This window comes from Rhopalosiphum maidis, chromosome 2, assembly GCF_003676215.2.
Source record: "Rhopalosiphum maidis isolate BTI-1 chromosome 2, ASM367621v3, whole genome shotgun sequence".
Lineage (NCBI taxonomy): Eukaryota > Metazoa > Arthropoda > Insecta > Hemiptera > Aphididae > Rhopalosiphum > Rhopalosiphum maidis.
This window is the reverse complement of record NC_040878.1, coordinates 4,379,490-4,395,463: the sequence shown is the minus strand read 5'-3', so window position 1 is coordinate 4,395,463 and position 15,974 is coordinate 4,379,490. Positions and strand designations below refer to the sequence as shown.

At 31.8% G+C, this 15,974-nt stretch overlaps 1 pseudogene; it reads left to right on the top strand.

The window, feature by feature from the left end:
- Window positions 1-3,581: 3,581 nt before the first annotated feature.
- LOC113555202 lies at window positions 3,582-8,093 on the top strand (annotated as a pseudogene).
- The last annotated feature ends 7,881 nt before the right edge of the window (window positions 8,094-15,974 follow it).

The window sequence follows — 15,974 nt, the reverse complement described above, 5'->3', positions numbered from 1 at the left end:
CATTGGGCCATCCCTTGTCTCTGGCGGCACACGAAATAGATCACACGTTTTGTGCTACATTGTCACAACTACGTGTGAGTTTCTACGTGACCAAACAATGTAAATCGTTTCCCTCATCAGTGATTAAGGGCGATTATTGGTTTTTATTGACGGTTATCAGCGTGCGACAACTTTACCGTTATTTATTTAATAAAATAATAAAATATACAATAAATTATGATGCATGAGCATATCATTACAAGTGGTACAGAATCAGTTGTCTTTTTCAAATCATTGAGGTTCAAAGATGGTAAACATGTGACATCTTCTGTTGCATTTTGTTGCTTTCGTAGGTTCAAACCTTGTACATAAATGTTCTGTTTGTCTACTTTGGATAAAGTCCAGATGAATACACCTTTATAATAAATGGTTTCCAACATTTCCTTTCATTGAAATACAACATAACGATTAGAATATTAATCAAGTTACTATGACAGATTTGAGTCCTGACAATTTTGAAATCCCAGAGATACTAATATTGTTCTAACTATATTTTATGAAAATAGGCAAATGTCTTCCTTGCATTTTGACTTAAATATTTTAATTAAGTTGAAAAATAATTAGTTATATATTATTTACAAAAAATAAGTTATCCCAACAATATATCACATAAGCCATGATAATATAAATATATTTTCTAGTGCATTAATTTAAACGATTTAAAAGTAAACAACACAAATGAGTATAACAATGAAAACTTTTATATTTATAAATATATTATGTAAATATTAATTGTGGTCACTATTTTGAAAGTAATACAGAATTACATTCAGTCAATATTAATGCAATTAAAAATGTTGAATACGAAAATACTAATATTTTTACTTTTGAAGACTACCCTACAGCTCTTCCAAAAAATAATGAAACTTGAAAAAAAAAATGATCCAGAAAAAGGAAAAAAATATGTAGAAAAGAGAAATAAAAAAAATTAATTAAATTTAGGAGTTTCTAAAGTTTACTAAAACCTTGTGGAATGACCTGTAGACTTAAGTGTTCTGAAAAAATTGTTCATAAAGACAGGGAAAATGTTTTAGACACATGGGGATATTAACAGACAGCGAGCTTTGATAAATAATCACATGAAAATTATAGAAACAAAGTATCAATACAAAAAAATTGATTCTAAGAGGACAAGTAACTATCAATTTTATTTCAATACTGGTGTAAATACCCCAAGAATTTGTGTATGCAAGAAGTTTTTCAAAGCAATATTAAACAACTGTATATAACAACTGCTAGGAAAAAGCTTACTGAATCTGGAAGTACTGAAAGAGATGCAAAGGGTAAACACATTGAAAATAGAATAGTTTATTGTTATTGATGAAGCTGAAGTTATTATTCCAAATCATATTAATTCTTATCCAAGAATAGAATCACACAATCTTTGAAGTCAAACTAACAAAGATTTTGAGAAATGAAATTTTTTTATTTGTTTATTATCATTAGTTAAAACAGTTACTTATATGTTTCTTTTATTACTTTTAAGAAAGCACACTCCCAGCACAAGATCTGCTTTTTGGGAATGTTGCAATATTGTTAAACTTTCTAATAAAATTTTAAATTTATAATTTACTTATAAATGTATAATATGTTATAATATGTAATGATATGTTATTGTTGCAATAAAGTTGTTATTATTATTATTATTATTTATTGATGGTAGTTTTACACTATCTGAAATGTATCATATGTATTTAACTTTTTGTTCTGATAATTTGATTCTGCAAGCTATGAAAAAACGTATTTACAAAACCATCTTCAATCATGAAAGTTTTTTTACCCAAGAAAGATCAATGTGCTGTTTGTGAAGAGTATAAAAATACAAACACAAAATCTGAAGAACAAACAAATTTGAAAAACATAAAATTAGGGTGAAAAAAGACGCTAAAAATGAAATTATTTAAGATTCTACTGTAATAATCACTATTCACTAATAAACATAATATATGATTGTATTTTTTATGACCTACAAACAGTATCACCAATATTAATATTAGGTTTGTTCGTTTTGAAAAAAAATTTAAAAAATTGTACACTAAATAGTGTAGTGTCTGGGTAAAGTGTACGAGGTGTGATCAGATATCTGTGTTTAAAACAATCAAAACAAACTGATTAATAACCGATTTCTGTCCACTGATGAGAAATGATAACGATCCATAGCTACACGGGCTGTAGGGTCGGTGTGAAAAAAATGTAAACTGATGTAAAACTTTTTTAAAACGAGCAGCGTGTATACGACTGCACTACTTCAAAACGAACAAACCCGTTATAAGCCGCGTAATAGTTTACCCGTTTTCCGCTAGCGCTAGGTGTACGTTTGAGTAACTTCCAATCGGAAAATTAAATTTGTTTAGCTCCACCTATCGATGATCGGTGTTTCGTACTACCGCCGTTTCGTTATCAATTATTTCAGTTATTACTATTATCGCTTATGAATGTTTTCCGTTTTTCAAGACTCTTCCTACGTTTTCCCAGTCCGTTCTGTCCGCGTTCGTTTACCGCCCGTCTTTTCCAAGCCCTACGCATACGATTTGTTCTCCGAGCGCGTTCGTGTCGATCGCCATCGCGGTAACAAATAGGTCGTCGAAGTACGTTTTTTTTCCGTTTCGTGTCTTTTTACGACCGTTCTTCGAAAGCCGTACACAAATTCGGTTCGCGTGTTTTGGGTCGCGGACGCTGACCGACGTACGATGTATGTAGTCCGTACTTCTTGCTGCTTTATACTGTTTATAAGTATATATATATATATATTAAATTATTATTACGTGTTTAGGCCTATTCGTTACTTTTGTCTTCTGCCGCCGCATCGTTCTCGACCGTCTACGTCGGCGAAATATGGTACTTATGTCATTATTTCATTACATTAAAATACTCGTAGTAGTTGAATGTAGTTTTCAAACGCGTTGCAGGTCTTTGGAGAGCGCTGATGTCTGTTTCGACGCACAGTTTCATTTACTGATGTACACTATTTTTGGTACTGGTTTGTTCTAGCCCCGCCACAGCGAATGTAAAAATTGTAAAAATTTACAACTACTGGAATAGCTGATTTAAGAAAAGTAATGTATTAATATTGTAATTATGGTTGGTAAATAGTTCAGATTATTTTTTTAATTATTATTTTAATACTTTTATTGCTTAAATAATTCATTTATAGAAAATGTATACAGGGTGCTGGGTGATTCTTTTATCATAAAATACTCATTATTTAAAAAAGTATTCATGTTTTTGAAATTATGAGTGTTTCATGATAAAAAAATCATCCTGTACTATATTATTATAATTTTTAATTTTTTGGGACAATATTATTCTTATAAAGTATAAATATTCTTCTTTTTAGTAGGTACTTATTGGCTTGTTAGCTATGCATTGAATATTTTGTTGTAATAACGAGATACCAATAAAAAAAAATTAAAAAATTTCTTTAAAATGTATAATTAATTCAATAAAAATAAATAAATACCTGATATTTAAATATATAGGCATTAGAAAAAAATGCAAAAGAATTTGGCATACAGAGATGACACTTCCTTTGTAAGTGTTGTATGTCCAAAGCCATCGCATTGTTGCCACCCAACATGGTTCCTGAAGGTTGGGAAGTAGTAAAAAGAAAAGCCAATCAGTTTTTAAACTAATATGTTGTTAAAAGATACATACGTGAGATATTTTTGAGATACACTGGATTAAGCAGAAGTAATAATACTTGATATAAATTCTAGTTTCAACATTATTTGATTCTGAAGTTCTAATTAGTTATAAACTTCTTAACATACACAATAAAAAAAAAATCCAATACAATATATTACAGGTATCTACTGAAGTGTACATTAAATATTTCATATTTAAAAATATTTTTATAGGTGTTGGTGTTGCTAACTTTACAATTTACAATAGTTCTAGAATAGTGAATCTTAACCGGTGTTAAGTGGAATATAGGTGTTCCTTGGACTTAGCATAAATGTTCAGCCAAAATTTTAAAATCATTATGAAAAATATTAAAAATTATAAAATGTATATAATTACTGTTATTATTTTACAGCAGTGTTGCAGGAAAACCTTATAAAATAATTAGTGTTCTGTCACTTGAAAAAGGTTAAGAATCACTGTTCTAGAAGGACAAATAACGATCAGGAAATCTTCCATAAACTCTTGAATTCGTACATGGGTGGAAACAGATCAAGAATTTGGCATTTCACGAGTCAGTTAAAATATGTTATCAGAATATATATTGTTTCATTAATTACATTTTTTATATAACTATTTAAATATAGCGTATTTAATACTTATTTGTAAATACTAATTTTCAAATTTTTATCGCACGAATTAATAAATTATTGTTATCATTATTCAAAGTCTGTAGTTGTAACATAAATGTATATGTAATTTTGGATCTCTTCTTTAATTCATAAAGTACACTGATTCTAGAAAACATAAATACCTAAACATTTTTTAATAATTTTAAACCCTGACTTATTAGCAAAAATCCCCTGGTTTTCCAGGTATAGATATAATCATAAATTAATGATATACATATTTAATATTTATCATTTTTTACATTTTCTTATTGAACTTTTTAATAGTGTCAGTCTTATAACATGATTAATAATATTTAGATTTAATTTTATATGTTACTTACTATAATAATTAAATTAAATTTCCAGAGACAATGCTAAAACTGGACAAACATTTCAGTGAAAAATCTCATGTCCAACAAGATCGGCTTATACTGAGGCGTAGAGCATATGTGGAAATGACCGAAATTTAGCATTAGCCAAACAGAAACTACTGCAAGGTAGACTCAGCGTTGAAGAGTTCCTAGCCTACACTGGACATTTACATAGATTATGATTCAGGTAAAAACATTTTCTTAATTTTCCTAAAAAATAACTATGATAATATTAGTAATTAGAGATATTATTGTTGTATACTTAGAACACAGACGCAATAATATATCATACCAAATTCCTCTGATTCCAGAACATCAAAGGTGAAAATTTTTGCTGTTTTGTTGGAATCAGATATTTTAAATTAATTTTTTTTTTTAATTATTTACAATTTAATATTTATAAAACACTTTTTTGTGATGCCATAACTTTTTAATGTTATTATCAGAAATCTGTTTTCAACAAAACATAGAAAAAATATCACCTTTCGATCAATGTCTTACTTATGTGTCTACGATTATTAATGACTTTGTAGCATTTGAAATACGAAAAAGGGTTTTACAAAAATATGTACAGTTCTCTACACCGTCAACTGGCGCACCTAGCGGCCAACTATATTTCTATGATTTCTATCGGCGGCGGCGCCCCACTGTATAACGCAACCAAATTCAACGTCCGTCTGCGATATTAATAAAAATTGTTGTATTGTACTTAAGCGATAACGTCGGCTTTCGTTATCCCGTATTACGTGAAATATAATTTAATAATATTATTATTTATTATTGTGTAATATTCAATAATAATATAATTTGGCTGTGCTCATCTGTTTACTGCACTATGACTCAAGTAATCAAGCCCGTAGCTAAATGGCTTATATTTAAAAAAAAATAAATATTTTGTAAATGGATAATTTATGGATATTAATTGTAAATTAATAATTTACACATTTATTTTTTGCATAAATTATTTCATATAAGAAATTTAATATAAAAGCACTATTTTGTCTATTACAGACCCCCGATACTCGATACTAAGATTTAATTTTTCGTCTACCACCGGCCCCCTATAGCTACTATACTCAGTGGCGTATTAGGACATTAAGTGCCCTGGGGCAACATTTAACTAGCGCCCTCCTTCCTCAAGAAATACACATTTAATATTTTTCATAGATAATAAATATAAATATATTTAAATATATTAAAATATTAAATATAATATATTATTAATATACTACAACAATATTTAAAAAATGTACTCATAGTTTTCATCGTGCACGGTCTTGAGTAAATTCTTGAATAATATCATCGTAGCTTATTGTTGTAGTGACTTCAGATTCTATATATCCGGTACCGATCTATTAACAAGATAGATACAATTTTTTTTAAAAATTTTTAAGTGATGTACAAAAAGTATTGCTAAACATAATTTAATATTTATAATAAAATAATTTTATGGCATTTTTTTCACACTGATATTTTGTTAGCTGATATTGAATGTAATCCGTAATTTATAATAATAAAATAGATAACCTAATTTTATGATTTTTTTTTTTTTAATTTTACTGTTTTTTAATTATTTATTATTTAATTATCGGTCCGGTAAGTCCGGTAGGTCATGCATACAAAACGAATAATTCCTATACGGCAAAACTAACCTAACGTAATATGTTTAAGCAATATTAACAGCCATGCATGTATTCCTTGTAGTCACAAATGCTTGTATCTAGATTGTTCTGGTAATATGATACAACGCCGTCCTATTTGTAACAGGGAAGCAACAATTATCATACAAATATTTTAAAAACTAAATAGGTATATAGTATAAGTAATTTTCATTTAGTATAATATGTATAATACTATTTATAATAAATATAAATATATAATCAATAGTACTAACCTATGTGAGCGTGTTGTCCAACTTATTTATTGTATTTTATTTTTTTTAAATAATTTACTTATAATTAAGTTATGTTCAAACAATTATTTTTAAAAATAATAAGCATACAATTACATAAACATCATTTCAAAACTGTTTGTAGAATTTGTTGCTATAGTGAACACAACTATGAATTTGTTTTTTAATAAATAATAGGTAGGAACACAAGTCAAAACACAAGTACCTAGGATTAGTTTTTTTTGGGGGAGGGGGGCTTAAACATTTATACTTAACTCTATAGGAAACTAGGAAATAATTTTTAAACATATACTATGTATTCTATTTTATACACACATACTATTTAAAATAAAAAATTTCGGGGTGGGCTTAAGCCCAAAAGCCCCCCTCTGGATACGACATTGACACGAATATATATTATACTCGGACATTCAATACACAAAATATAACTTAATATGTAAAATTTAACCTAAATTAGTAATAACAGCACATAAAAACGATAAAATAAATAATAGTATGTACCGGGTACTAATAAAGTAATAAAAATATACACTTATTTGAATTAAGATTAATATATTATTATTATGTACACGTGCAGTGCATACTGCATATTATAATACTTACCTTATATATAAGACTACATTTACTATTTACATTTTGTATTAAATCTGTTTTGGTGTTTTATAGTTTTATACACACTACTACACTAAGTATAGATATAAAAAAAACCAATAGTCCATATATTAATGGGAAATATTTATTTTTAAGTAGTATTTCAAGTATATAGCTAATAAGGCCTAAGTTTAACTTACATAACTAATTAATAATAAATTATTAGTACCTATGAGTACCTACCGTTGATGGCGAAAAAAAGTTTTGGTGTTAGTTGTAATATTTTGTATAATGTGACAGCAAAATGCCCACTGCGTCACTGTAATACTGTATAAAGTCCTAAGTAAAATTAAAAATAAATTAATAATTTACCACGACTGGGGAATTGAGACGGTACGTCATTAATTTTCAATAATACTTACGGGTACTAAAAGCGGAGTATCCCGATTTCGTCCAAGCACACATTGGTTCACAAAATAGCTTATATTTAAAAAAATAAAGTATATATTTAAAATTTTTAAATACTGTATTGGAGCCATTTGGGAGTATTTGTACTTGAAATTATGTATGAAGTACAATTAATGTGTTTATAAATAAATAGTTGAATAAAAAAAATATATAATACAATGTATATGTCAATAAATAATAAAATAATTGTAGTGTTAGAGGTAGATTTTTAAAACATAATTTTAAAAAAATTTAAATTAATTAGGTATTTCAAAGTTGTTTAATTTTGTAATCTGGGTTTGTACAAATTTTTTTTATTAATTTATTTGGTTGTAAACAAACGTAGTTTTTCCATATAATTATATAAATTATTTCTATTGTGGTTTATGACTGAAAGAGCGCCAAAGAGGAATGGTTGGAAATTGGAATGGAACACTGTGAACGACGACAGCCTATAAAAATAACAATACACCAAATATTCATTTTTGAATTCATTGTAGATATATCATCTTAACTAATAAATTTTAAATTACATCTATATCACAACTTATGAAAATTAAAGAAAAAATATTATCATAATGCTCTTAGTACAAGGAGTGTACGATATTATTAGCGAGTCCATCTTTATCCAACTCAAACAAACTAGATGGTTTACTCACTTGAAAACATACTATGTATAATAAGTGTCTGTGTGAAAAACACGGTGTGCCCTGCAAATCTAAGCCACAAACAGACATTGTATTTTTGGCTTTGTCGGTCATTTCCTCTGCTTGTGCCTCACGCAATCGCGCTACGTTCATACGCATAATCTTCATTATCCTGTTGGATTGGTTCGTCTGTTCTTTGTGCTCTTCTCGCTTGACTGTATTTTTATTCATTCGATGGGCCAAATCGAACCCTTTGCGTCTTGTTGGTATTGTTTATTGTGTCGTATACGCCAATCACTCAAACATACACAATAAATAAACAACCAAAAATATCGTAAAATACCTACCTACTTTATTAAACACGCCGCGTTCAGTGGTAATTGAGTCACTCGATCACCACCATTGACCCCCATTTTGTCATCTCATTATCCTTGTATATTAATTATATATAAAATCGTTTATTTTATGTTTAGCCTAGTTATCATATTGACTATGCATAACATTATATTAATTATAATATTTTTGTTATGTTACTCTAGTTACAATATGTTTAAAAATTATTATAAAAGAAGAAAAACCTAAAACTTAAATATTAAAAATATTTATGGAGAGTCACCCTTTACGCCTGAAGGTATAAAAAATAGTTTACATCCCTCAGATCTACTTAATATACACACAACATTTCATGAAAATCGGTCAAGCCATTTCGGAGGAGTTTAGCGACATACATTTTCCATTGTGACACGAGATTTTTATATATTAGATTTAATAATAAGGAAGTAATTTACCTACGTTTAGTACCTACCTATACAATAATAATAATATCCATATCTTAATGGCTAATATTTGTCAAGTAATTAATATTTTAAAGAAATTCAAATAGAAACCTTACTAAAAATTAACTCTATCAACAAACAGAGTTATGTTCGAATCATCATTCGAAAGGCTGCAAAACATTCTTATTCGGCTAGACGAAAAATTAAAAACAAATATGCCGGGTTGCATTAACGTCCGTTAAACGTTTAACGAGCCGTTAGCATGTTAACGAATGATTAAATTTAATTCATCCGTTAAACAATCTTTAAACGTTCAATAATTTTATTGAGCCGTTAAAATATAGGTTACCAGCTGTCTAAACTAATGGGCCGATTTCGGCTCTTTAAATTTTAATCATTCGATAAACCTACAGTTATCAATGTGTACGTATCAGTAGTACATTATCACCATAGAACCCAATATAGTACTTTTTCTGTGATAAGTTTAAACTTCTACACAAATCTTGGTATCATGTTTAATATCAATATATTTTTATTGAACGGTTTGTGCAACCCCAAACACGTCAGTAAAAATATTTAACGGTTCAATAAAACTATTCATTAAATAAATTTAAAGTTCAGTTTCATGCAACCCGGCAATAATTGTGTAGTTTTTAGCTCAAAAATAGAACTTTTAGGACACGAGGTTTCTAACAGTAGAATTATTCCATTAGGGAAAAATGTAGAAGCAATAAAACAATTTCCAATACCCGAAAAGGTAAAAGATGGCAAATTATTTATGAGGTTGACAAGTTATAAAAAATATATTTATTAAATTTTGCAAAAATCGCTAGTTCTTTTACAGATTTAACAAAAAAAAAAAAATTAAGTTTAATTATGGCGAGGAGTAATAACGATTATAATATCAAAAAAAAAAATCTATAATTACTGAGCCTATTTTAGCTTACTTTGAAGACACATACCTTGTTTTTTTTTTACTACCGACGCATCCTTAGAAGGGCTTTCAGGTATTTTAGAACAGGAAAATCCCAATGGAGAAAAATATCCAATAGCATTCGCGTCTAGAAAATTAAAAGGGGGAGAAAAAATGTTTCTACTACAGAACTACAAAACTGGAAATGTCAGCAGTATAGTATTTGCTTTTAATTATTTTAAAGAATATCTTATAAGTAGAAAAATAATCGTAAATAGCGACCATTCAAGGTTACAATACTATAAAACAATCATAAAATCGTCATATCACATAACGAAATTTATCTTTAAGTTATTAGAATTTGACATAAAAATTAAACATAAACCAGGTGCAGCCGATGCAGGGAATTTAGCCACAGACTGATAGAGACTGAGAGATACCCTCTCGAAAATATTAATACTTTAATCACTTAATTAAAAATTTTTTAAAAACGATGTCCCGACATTTATAACCGATCAATATATTAAAAGAAAAACAACTAGATGAGTTTCGTAACGGCATAATTAACATTTAACGCAATAAACACTAAAATTAATTCCAAATGAAAAAAGAAATCTAGGAAATATTGTATTAAAAATGAATTACTATTTTTTAAAAATTGGTCACCCCATAAAGTAATTAACCAATTAGTGATACCCAATGTTGACGCACCGTCACGGAGCTATCGAACCATACGATCTAAGCTGGCCGCACGACACTTGCGTACATACGGCTCCGCGAGAAAAGCCTTTACCTGTGTTTATTGGGATACGCCGGATACGGGAAAGGTGTCTTAACCACAATAAAATCATAACCACCAACTGGATTTGGACTGTTCAACTATTAACTGGATTTCATTGATATTTCTAAATAAAAGAAATAACATATTCCTACAAAACCGAGCATGATCGTGCAATTATCCGGATATCTAAAACCTACGTTGTCTACACCACGCAGACCAGCGAATATAGGTAACATAAGAATCTTAGTCTTATAACATATACATATATATATATATACATACGTCATACAACATGCGATTGGTGATACAAATAAAGAATTATATTGAAGTATAGAGGTATATCCTTACACAACACATCATATAAAGTTTCTCTAACATAATTTTAAATAGACTAAAACCATTTATTAATATTAAAAAGATAATAGAAGAATATTAAGCAGGTTTCACAGCTGAAAAATCCACGACTGACCAAATTTACATATATTATAAAACAAATAACGGAAAAGCATCAAGAATTTGAAAAATATGTAGGTCTGTTATTAGTTGGTTAAGGACAAACTCAGTAAGCTTAATAGTAAAAGGTACGCTATTGAATGTAATGGTAGAAAAACAAATTCCAGGTAAACTCGTCAGGATGGTGAAATTATGTATGCGAAAGTCAAGATGCTACAAAATGACTCAAGATAAACAAAGGTGCAAAATAGTTAGTTGTCAAATGTCACTATGTCAGGTGTTGATGACATAAAGGAGAATACACAATTAATAATTATGCTTTATGTTTATGCGGACTTATGACTAGGAGCCGTTATTGCCGTTGTCGGTAAGACGGTTCACGCAAGAGAGCGAGACGGCCAGCGGTCGGTAGGTACTCGTTCGGACCGACTTGAGTAGTATGATTTAGCCGATTCAAAAACCTCTTCCTCATCCGCATACTCATCCAAACTCATCCGCGCCACCTGCCGTCGACCAGACTCACCCCACCACCGCCTGCCGACGGCCACACTCATCCGCCGCCCGGTCCGCTACGTAACCGACATATATTTTTCCCGCATGCGCATGTGACAAGCATTTCTTATCATTTGCCGCCGAAATCACTGTTATCAAGTATTATTACTTTGTTATCACAAATGTTATCATATCGCCCGATCCGCAACGGAACCGACATATATTTTTTCGCGCGCGTTTTGTCCAATATCGATATGCCCAAACACAACCAGTTAGGTTAATGTGTTGATACTTAATAGCACAGACCCATATCCTGTCATTAGCAAACGACACACATCCGCCAACACGGCCGGCCGTATAAATGTATTCATACTTCTTAATTTGTTTGTAATATCCCGGATTGTCGTTAAGGTATACATTATGGAATGTACACATTAATGCTAAAGTCTAGCAATTATACCACCGAAAATGTAAAGAATGTATTAGATTTAATGTATTGATACTTAATAGCATGAATATTATATATGATGAACCAATTTAAGAGCCTGACCGAAAGAGCCGGCAGCTCTTCAATGTTTCTCCAGCCTTATAGCTCTTCGCACCACAACCGTTCTCGCGCTCCGTGTTTAAAACGTTTTTATTCAGTGTTCTTCATTTCTCGTATACTTTTAATCATGGCCGGTTCAATCGCTAACATGAAAAAACACTACAATCAGAAAAGTTTTACATATGTACCACCAACACCGCCTGCAGAGCTCATCGACTGTGATAATTTCATACTTGACTTCGCTGATCGTAAGTTTTTAAATGTTGGATTTGATTCGGAAGACAAGTTCAATATTGTTATTCATATAATAACACCGTCACGCTATGTAAGCATATACGAAGGTAAATCTGTTTTCTACTTTTTTGTGGAACATCTAATACGAATGACAGTATATTCCCCATCAGCGAGAATGTTCGTCTTAAAAAACCTTCGTATATGCTTACATAGCGTGACGGTGTTATTATATGAATAACAATATTGAACTTGTCTTCCGAATCAAATCCAACATTTAAAAACTTACGATCAGCGAAGTCAAGTATGAAATTATCACAGTCGATGAGCTCTGCAGGCGGTGTTGGTGGTACATATGTAAAACTTTTCTGATTGTAGTGTTTTTTCATGTTAGCGATTGAACCGGCCATGATTAAAAGTATACGAGAAATGAAGAACACTGAATAAAAACGTTTTAAACACGGAGCGCGAGAACGGTTGTGGTGCGAAGAGCTATAAGGCTGGAGAAACATTGAAGAGCTGCCGGCTCTTTCGGTCAGGCTCTTAAATTGGTTCATCATATATAATATTCATGCTATTAAGTATCAATACATTAAATCTAATACATTCTTTACATTTTCGGTGGTATAATTGCTAGACTTTAGCATTAATGTGTACATTCCATAATGTATACCTTAACGACAATCCGGGATATTACAAACAAATTAAGAAGTATGAATACATTTATACGGCCGGCCGTGTTGGCGGATGTGTGTCGTTTGCTAATGACAGGATATGGGTCTGTGCTATTAAGTATCAACACATTAACCTAACTGGTTGTGTTTGGGCATATCGATATTGGACAAAACGCGCGCGAAAAAATATATGTCGGTTCCGTTGCGGATCGGGCGATATGATAACATTTGTGATAACAAAGTAATAATACTTGATAACAGTGATTTCGGCGGCAAATGATAAGAAATGCTTGTCACATGCGCATGCGGGAAAAATATATGTCGGTTACGTAGCGGACCGGGCGGCGGATGAGTGTGGCCGTCGGCAGGCGGTGGTGGGGTGAGTCTGGTCGACGGCAGGTGGCGCGGATGAGTTTGGATGAGTATGCGGATGAGGAAGAGGTTTTTGAATCGGCTAAATCATACTACTGACTTGTCTTTCCGCCCTACCCCGTGTCTTTAAAGCGTCGGGGGAGAGTTGACGGTGTCGTGTGGTCGTTGCTTGTGGTGACGGTTGGTAAGGCGTAGACCGGTCGCTGCGGTGCCTGTACTTTGTACCGGCGATCGTTGCGTATCGTGTCACGGAAACATGTGTAAGAAACAGTATTTCCCTAGATTTATTTTTTATTGTTCACTAAAGAATGGTTAGGAATCTTACAGGAATACATAAAAACAAAACATAAGGAAGATCGAAAAATCTTAGATTTCATAAATTCAAAATCAGTGACCAAAATAGTAATTATTGTCGCTGCTCCTGTTGAATTGACGAATAAGAAATACTATCAACATTATTTGTTTCGAAGTGTATTTAACATAATAAAATTTTTTATACAACGAGACATGTGCGTCAAAGTGCGACGTGATAAATGCAGTTAAAACTGAATCGTTATACTTTGTTGTATTATCAAGACGTGTGTTAATACACATCATGTAGATTTTACAACATTGCAAATTTATTTTCAGTAGAAACGATTATTTATTGTAAACCTGTATCCAGTGGTTGACTTGGGAATAAAATAGTTGAGGTAACTCTAACTAATTTAAAAAAAGTAGCGTCCCTAGAATTTTAATAAAACTCACATTACCATGGCAGTGGGGGTCACCCCACATCACTCTTTATGGTTAAGTAAGGGTATGCTAGCGAATTCAAAAAATTAGTTGAGGTACTCAGTCCCCACCGCGTCCCACCCAAGTCAACCACTGCGACTTTACCAAATATTAGAGTATCGAAATTTATGGTAAGAATGTTGTTTATTATTTTTCGTCTTTTTTTACTTATAACAGGCACAGGCTACCGCCTACGCGACAGTTTTAACACCCGCGCTTGTAAATTTATTATAACTATAATAAATTACATAATGTCAGGAAAGTCGTTATAAAAATTGTCATCAGCGGAGCTACGTGCCAAGTGTACGACGCGTGGGTTAAGCATGTCCGGCTCAAAGTCGGATGTAATTATTAGACTAGAGGAACATATTCGGGAGAGCGGACAAGGACTCCGTGAACGTACGGTTCTATCCCGTGCAGCTGACAACAACCATATTGACGGATAGTACTAGATAGCAGCGGTATGCGTCCTCGACGATGGTAGCCACGGCAGCGAGCAGTGTACAAGATCAGCCGCCTGAGGGCATTACTGCTAGTCCTAGCGCAGGGCAGTCGCTTGCGGGTAGCGAACCAGGACACAGCGGGCTCCAGCCGCTAGCGCGCCAGGGAAAGTCGACTAATGATGACATGCGTAGCAAGGGTCTCACAAGGGCTGAAGGCCCTGTGAGGTACATAAATAATACCGAATCAATTTTGGTACAAGCTCGGATACACCCATCGGGTTGGTGCAGGACAGTCGAGCTGCGAGTAAATGGTACAACAGTATCAAGATACTCGACCCATCCTGGGAAGAATTTAGGACGGAATATTACGAAAATTTCAAAAACTCCAAAATGCAATCTCAATCGCGCGCCGACATAGCGTCAACACGACAGGCTCCCGGACAATCGCTAACGGACTTCGTGCTGGTTATAAACCAGCTAGCGCGCCGCGTAAATACCGGCCTGGAGTAGGGTAATATGCATGATTATACCGTGGTTACCCAGTGATTCACTTGAGGTGGTGTTGCATAACAAGTCGAGGGATATTTTCGTTTGTTTTGTCCGAGTGAGCGCAGCGAGCGAGTGGCGACGCGGGCATCCGTATTTTTCTGATAAAATAATATTTCTTTTTAATACTATTCCTCGTGAATATTTTCCTATACATATATGTCTCATCCAATCCTATGCTTTATTTTTTTGATTAATACGGTTTTAGATTAATACGGATCCACGTGTATAATATACTCAACAATGTCGTCCCGATTTATATAGTCTCCTGAGCGATATTTTCCTAATTTATATCATTCCTGAAAAATACGGTTCCGTGTTTTAATTTACTGTTTTATATTATCCTTAGATAAGACTGTTTAGAAAAATATCATTCCAAGAATATATTAATCCTTGCAAATATAATTCCTCTACTTTATCATTTCTTTGATAAACCGTTCCATGAAAATACCGATCCCAGATTTTTTTTCCTTCTGCATATTTTCCTGGTTCATATAGCCCTCCTCACAATTTACCTGTTAAGTATTATAAATTATAAAAATAATCGGCAAAAATGCCGAAATTTCCATGAACGATTACATTCTTAACATTCTTTCATTATCTACTTTTAATATCGTAATAATACCATTATTTTCGATATCGAATATATTCATTTTATTATCGACGTAATTAC